The following is a 7,376-nucleotide window of genomic DNA, read 5'->3' on the forward strand; positions in this document are numbered from 1 at the left end:
CCCATAATTCAGATGTTGGTATGCTTGAAGTTGTCTCAGAGGCTCCTTACACTATCTTCATATTTTTGAATTCTTTTTTTCTTTTTGCTCTTCTGGTTAGGTGCTTTTTGCTCCTTTGTATTTCAAATCATTGACTTGATTCTTGGGATCCTCTAGTCTCCTGTTGAATCCCTGTATATTGTTCTTTATTTCAGTCAGTGTATGCTTAATTTCTGACTGGTCCTTTTCCTTTTCCTTTTTTTTTTTTCTCACTAAGATCCTTAAAAGTCTCACTAAGTTCCTCAGAGCTTTCTAGAATATTTTTGAGTAACCTTATAACTGTGGTTTTGAATTCTATATCCAGTAGTTTGCTTTCTTTCATTTGTGAGGTTTCTTTGTCTCAGATTTTGGCTGCTTCCCTGTGTTTGTTTCTATATATCGGGTAGCTGCTAAGTCTCCTTGAGTTGATAGGTGGCCTTGTGTGATAGGTGTCCTATAGGGCCCATGAGCTCAGCCTCCTCAGTCACCTGAGGTGCACATTCTTGGTGCACCCCTTTGTGGGCTGTGTGCACAGTCTTATTGTAGTTAAGCCTTGATTGCTGTTGGTATCACTGGGAGGAATTGACCTCCAGGCCAATTGGCTGTGAGGACCAGCTGTGCTTACAATGGAAGAGCTGCTGTGGAGGAGACACCCTTATGGGTCAGGACTTGCTTCAGTGGGGCTTTGGTGCTCACTGAGTCTCCCCCTTGAGTGTGTCACTTATGGATGTGAAGAGTTATAATCTGGTATTGTCTCACACTGACCACTGGGTAGACAGGCTCTTGGATCTCCAAGGGGGTTCAAAGTCAGCCACTGCCTCGGGCTACCCAGCAGGAGCTACAGAGAGATCTGCAGATTCCTCCTCTTTGTATCGGGTTTGGAAGTGCTCAGACGAGGCCCAGCTGTGAAGCAAGGCAGGCTGGTGCTGGTGCCTGCCATGGGCCTTTTACTGATAGCTTTGGGGCTCCCTGACCCAGCTACAGCTTGTTTGACATGTTTTAGGCTGAGAAAGGATAGGCCATTCATATGCAAAAGCCACTGTACACAGCTTTGGTGAGGTTGTAAATTGGGTGGGGTGGGATCTCAGGGGATCTCAGGGAATCTCCAGGGCAGAGCAAATAGAAATGTCTGCCAGTCAGCCCTGCACCTGGGAGGTCCCAGCATGGGAACAATGACTGCTGTGAGCACCTCTGTCTGGAAGAATGCCACCCCCGCACTCCTGACCCATGCCAGACAGTCCACTTTCTCCCCATACTTGTCTGGGTCCCTCAGAGCCTTGCCCGGCACTGGAGCTCAGAGCAAGTGGGAGCTTGTAAATGCAGTTGACAGTGCCGGCCTTTTGAGAGGAGCAGCTGGGTCACTCAGCCCCAATCTGCACTTGTTTTTACAGTCCATAGTTCTTACTGCCTGTAGGGATTTCTTTCCCCAGCCCTGGAACCCTGGGCTGGGGGTCTAGTATGGGGTTGGGACACCTTGTTCCTCCAGGTGGCCTCCAAAGAAGCAATCTCCCTCCCAATTAAAAAAGCGGCACATCTGGGTGCCAGACCAGCCCATTCCACTCCTCCGCACCTCCTACCAGTCTCAATGCGTTTTCTTCTTTATCTCTCTAATTGTAATATTTCCACTCAGCCAGCTTTCTTGCAGTTCTGGATGATAGTTGTTCTGTATTTTAGTTGTAATTTTGATGTGGTTGTGGGAGGCAGCAAGTACAGGCGTTTACCTATGCGGCCATCTTTGTTCCTCCTCATTTTTAAATTTTGAGGAAATGCCATACTGTTCTCCACAGTGGCTGTGCTAGTCTGCATTCGCACCAGCAGTGAAAGAGGATTCCCTTTTCACCACATCCCCTCCAGCACTTATTACTTGTTGATTTGTTGATGATAGCCATCCTGACAGGAGTTAGATGGTACCTCATTGTTGTTTTGATTTGCATCTCTCAGATGATTAGTGACTTTGAGCATGTTTTCATATTTCCCTTGGCCTCCTGTATGTCCTCTTTCAAAAGGTGTCTACTTGGGTTCTTTGCCCATTTTTTGATTGGATTGTTTATCTTCCTTTTGTTAACTTGTATGAGTTTCCTATAAATTTTGGAGACTGAACCCTTATTGGAGATAACATTGGTAAAAATTTTCTCCCATGCGGTGGGCTTTCTTATTGTTTTGTTGATTTATTTATTTATTTATTTATTATTTATTTTTTTGCTGTGCAGAAGCTTTTTATTTGGATGTAATCCCATTTGTTTATTTTCTCCGTAGTTTCCATTGCCCTAGGAGTTGTGTTGGTAAAGATATTGCTATGACAAATGCCTGCTATTTTGGTGCCTGTGGCTTCTTCTAAGATTTTTATAGTATCCCTTCTTATGTTTAAGTCCTTTACCCATTTCAACTTTATTTTGTGTATGGTGTAAGTTGGTGGTCTAGTTTCATTTTTTTTTTTTGCATGTATCTGTCCAATTTTCCCAATACCATTTATTGAAGAGACTGTCTTGACTCCATTGTGCATGTTTCCCTCCTTTGTCAAATATTAACTGAGCATAACGGCTTGGTCCATTTATGGGTTCTCTGTTCTGTTCCATTGGTTTAGATATCTGTTCTTGTGCCAGAACCAGGTAGATTTGAGAACAGTGGCTTGGTAATATAGCTTGATATCTGGTATTTTGATCCCACCCACTTCATTCTTCTTTCTTAGGATTGCTGCAGCTATTTGGGGTCTTTATTTTTTTTTCCAGATGAATTTTTACAGAGTTTGTTCTAGGTCTTTGAAGTATGCTGTTGGTATTTTAATGGGGATTGCATTGAATCTGTAGATTGCTTTGGGTAGTATGGACATTTTAATGATGTTGATTCTACCAATCCATGAACACACAATATTCTTCCATTTGTTTCTGTCTTCCTCCATCTCTTTTTTTAGTGTTCTGTAATTTTCTGAGTACAGGTCCTATACCTCCTTGGTTAAATTTATTCCTAGGTACCTTAATTTTTCTGTTGTGGTGTTAAATTAGATTGTATTTTTGGTTTCTCTTTCTTTGAGTTCATTATTGGTATATAAGAAAGCCATAGATTTCTGGGTGTTAATTTTGTATCCTGCTACATTGCTGAATTCATTTATTAATTCTAGTAGTTTTATGATGGAGTCTTCAGGGTTTTCTAAGTGCAATATCATGTCATCTGTGAATAAGGACAGATTTACTTCTTCTTTTCCAATTTGGATGCCTTTTATTTATTCTTCTTGTCTGACTGCTATGACTAGCACTTCCAGTACTATGTGAAATAAGAGTGCTGAAAGTGGGCATCCCTGTCTTGTTCCTGTTTTTAGGTTAAATGGTTTTAGTTTTTGCTCATTGAGTATGATGTTGGCTGTAGGTTTGTCATATAAGGCTTTTATTACGTTGAGGTATGAGCCCACTAATCCCACTTTGCTGAAAGTTTTTATCAGGAAAGCGTGTTTTTCTGAATCAATTAATATGATTATGTGATTTTTGTCTTTCAACTTGTTTATGCGATGTATCACATTTATTGATTAGCAGATATTGTGCCAGTCTTGCATTCCTGGAATAAATCTCACTTGGTCATGGTGTATGATCTTTCTAATGTAATGCTGGATCCAGTTTGCTAGAATTTTGAGTATGATGTTCATTGTAAGTTTGTAATATATGGCCTTTATCATGTTGAGATATGCTCCCTTTATTCCCACTTTGCTGAGTTTTTATAAAAAATGGGTGGTAGATTTTTGAAATGCATTTTCTGCATCTATTGATATCATGTGATTTTTGTCTCTCAATTTGCTTATGTGATGTATCACATTTATTGATTTGTGAATATTGCACCAGCCTTGCATCCCTGAAATAAATCCCACTTGGTCATGATGTATGATCTTTTTAATATATTGCTGGATCTGATTTGCTGATATTTTGTTGATGATTTTAGCATCTATGTTCATCAGGGATATTGGCCTGTAATTCTCTTTCTTTGTAGTGTCTTTATCTGGTTTTAGGATTAGGACTTCATAGAAAGAGCTAGGAAGTGTGCCTTCCTCTTGAATTTTTTGGAATAGTCTGAGAAGGATTGGTTTTATTTCTTTTTTAAATGATTGGTAAAACTCCCCTGTGAAGCCATCTGGCCCCGGGCTTTTGTTTGCTGGAAGTTTTTTGATGACTGCTTCAATTTCCTCCTTAGTTATCGGCCTGTTGATTTTTTTTATTCTTTTTTGTTGAGTTTTGGAAGGTTGTATTTTTCTAGGAATATGTCCATTTCTTCTAGGTTGACCAGTGTGTTGTAATAGAGTTGTTCGTAGTGTGTTTTTAGAATGCTTTGTATTTATGTGGGGTCTGTTGTTATTTCACCTCTTTCATTTCTTTCTTTTTTAAAAAAAAATTTTTTTATTGATTTCAGAGAGGAAGGGAGAGGCCAGAGATTGAAACATCAATGATGACAGATAATCATTATCAGCTGCCTCCTGCATGCACTGTACTGGGGATGGAGCCTGCATCCTGGGCATGTGCCCTTGACCAGAATTGAACCCAGGACCTTTCAGTCTGCAGGCCAATGCTTCATCCACTGAGCCAAACTGGCTAAGGCTGGTCTCTTTCATTTCTGATTTTATTTGGGTCCTCTCTGTCTGCTTCTTGGTGAGCCTGGCTAGAGGTTCATCAATCTTGTTTATCCTTTCAAAGAACCAGCTCTTGTTTTTATTGATCTTTTGTATTTTTTTTTTGGCCTCTGTGTCATTTATTTTTGCTCTGATCTTTATTATTTCCTTCCTTCTGCTTACTCTGGGCTTTTGTTGTTGCTCTCTTACTAATTCTTTGAGTTGTAGGGTTAGATAATTTATTAACATTTTTAAATTAATTAATTATTATTTTTTTAGGTATGCCTGTAGAGCTATGAACTTCCCTCTCAGGACTGCTTTCATTGTGTCCCTTAGATTTTGGATTGTTGTGCTTTCATTGTCATTAGTTTCCTACTACTTATATACACATATACATTAAATTTGAAAAAGATTTAATTGACGAGCCCCAGATATCTTCATTTTTGTTGATCTTTTGGAAGAGGTCATATAAAGAGAAGAATATGTGGCTCTGGCTCATGAATCATGTAATGAACCCAGCCAAGACTCTGTTGGACACCAAGTCTCCTCCACTCCTCTTCTGACATCAGATGGGTTTTGGGTACTTGTTTGGAAAGTTCTCTGGGTAACATGACATGCCGGTACTCGTAGTGCTCGTCGAAGTACTTGTCTGAGTAGTAGATCTGCTTGTGGGCCATCCTGCCAGCAGAGGAGCACCGCGGAGGGCAGCCATGGGGCGGGAGCAGCGGGTGCAGCGAACCAACCGTCCGTGTCCGGCCAAGGAAATGACTCGACTTTATGTCATTTATTTCTGATCTGATCTTTATTATTTCCTTCCTTCTGTTTACTCTGGGCTTTTCTTGTTTGTCTTGTTCTTATTAAGTTGTAGAGTTAGATAATTTATTACTAGTTTTTCTTGTTTTTTTGAGGTAGGCCTGTAATGCTATGAACTTCCCTCTCAGGACTGCTTTTGTTGTGTCCCAAAGATTTTGCTTTGTTGTGTGTTCATTTTCATTTGTTTCCAGGAAGTTTTTTCTTTCTTTCTTGATCTCGTTGTATCCCAATCATCCTATATTCAAAGCCCAGTGACTGAAATGGCAGAACGACGAGAATGACCAGAGACCAGAATGACCTCAGCCCCTTGCCCCGGCTGGCCCCACCCCCCAGCGGGGACCCCCACTTCAATCGGGGTATGGCCAGCCTGCTAACCTCCTGCGGCCCTTTGCCGAGGCCAGCCCCAGCCCCTAGCAGGGACCCTTACCCCAATTGTAGGCATGGCCAGCCTGAAAACCCCCAGCGGCCCCTCTCCAGGCCGGCCCTGCCCCCCATCGGGGATCTTCACCCTGATCAGGATTGTGGTCATCCTGCAAACCACTTGCAGCACCTTGCCCCAGCCAGTCCCACCCCCCTGTGGGGACCCCCACCCCATTCCGGGGCCCTCATCAGGGTAGGCCAGCTGGCACCCACCTGTGCACCAGGCCTCTATCCTATGTATAAAAGGGTAATATGCAAATTGACCCTAACGCAGAATGATCAGAGTGACCGCTGGACCAGTCACTATGAGGTGCAGTGACCACCTCTCGGTCTTTTTTTCTGGCCGGCAGGCTCCAATCACCTGATGGTGAACAGGGCACCAGGGGTGGATGGTGGGGGATGAGGGCAGTATCAGGCCAAGGCCCCTGACCTGCCAGTCACCCCACACACAGAGGGTGACCTGCAGCATGGTTGGGGCCGGTGTATGGGCATGAACAGCTGACCTCTTGGTTTCTTCCCTCGGCCGTCAGGCACAGACCACCCGATGGTGAAAGGGGAACCGGGGGTGAGTGGTGGCGGGGGATGGGGCTCGCTGCAGGCAGCTGGGGAAGATGGCCCTGATCGCAGGCCAGGCCTAGGGACTGGACCCACACACGAATTTCATGTGCAGGGCCTCTAGTTGTTTAATATCATGCTATTTAGCCTCCATGTGTTTGAATCTTTCTGGGTGTTTTTACTGTGGTTGATTTCTAATTTCATTCTACTGTGATTTGAGAAAATGGTTGATATGATTTCAATCTTCTTGAACTTGTAAAGACTGGTTTTGTGTCCTAACATGTGGTCTATCTTTATAAGTGATACATATGCACTTGAAAGAATGCATATTCTGCTGCATTGGGGTGAAATGTTCTATCAATGTCAATTTAATCCAGTGTGTCCATTAGAGTCACTGTTTTCTTGTTAAGTTTTTGTCTGGAAGATCTATCCAGTGAAGTCATCAGGGTATTAAAGTCCTCTACTATGACTGTATTGTTGTTGATCTCTCTGGTGAAATCCTCTAAAAGATTGTTTATATATTTAGGTGCTCCTATATTGGGTGCATATACGTTTACCAGGGTTATATCCTCTTGTCGGATCGATCCCTTTAGTATTATGTAGTGACCGTTCTTTTCTCTTGTGATGGCCTTCAGTTTGAAGTCTAGTTTGTCAGATATGAGTATTGCTACTCCAGCATTTTTTCTTTTCCATTTGCCTGGAAATTGTTTTCCATCCCTTCACTCACATCCTATACATGTCTTTTGTTCTAAGGTGGGTCTCATGTAGACAGCACATAGTTGGGTCATGTTTTTGTATCCATTCAGCTACCCTATGCCTTTTGATTAGAACATTTAATCCATTTACATTTTGTGTTATTATTATAGGTACTTATTTATTGCCATTTTAATTCTGTGTATCTAGGTTTTTCTCTCTCTGTTTCTTCTTCTCATTACAGCAGTCCCTTTAGCATTTCTTGTAATGCTGGCTTGGTGGTAATATG

The 7,376-nt window shown here is 42.1% G+C and overlaps 2 pseudogenes; one reads left to right on the plus strand and one right to left on the minus strand.

Annotated features, from left to right (window-relative positions):
- Positions 1 to 5,062: 5,062 nt before the first annotated feature.
- LOC102248367 lies at positions 5,063 to 5,340 on the minus strand (annotated as a pseudogene).
- A 356-nt stretch (positions 5,341 to 5,696) lies between these two features.
- Positions 5,697 to 7,376, plus strand: part of LOC102249861 — a 43,044-nt pseudogene continuing 41,364 nt past the window's right edge.

This window comes from Myotis brandtii, unplaced genomic scaffold (genome assembly GCF_000412655.1).
Source record: "Myotis brandtii unplaced genomic scaffold, ASM41265v1 scaffold514, whole genome shotgun sequence".
Classification (NCBI taxonomy): Eukaryota; Metazoa; Chordata; class Mammalia; order Chiroptera; family Vespertilionidae; genus Myotis; species Myotis brandtii.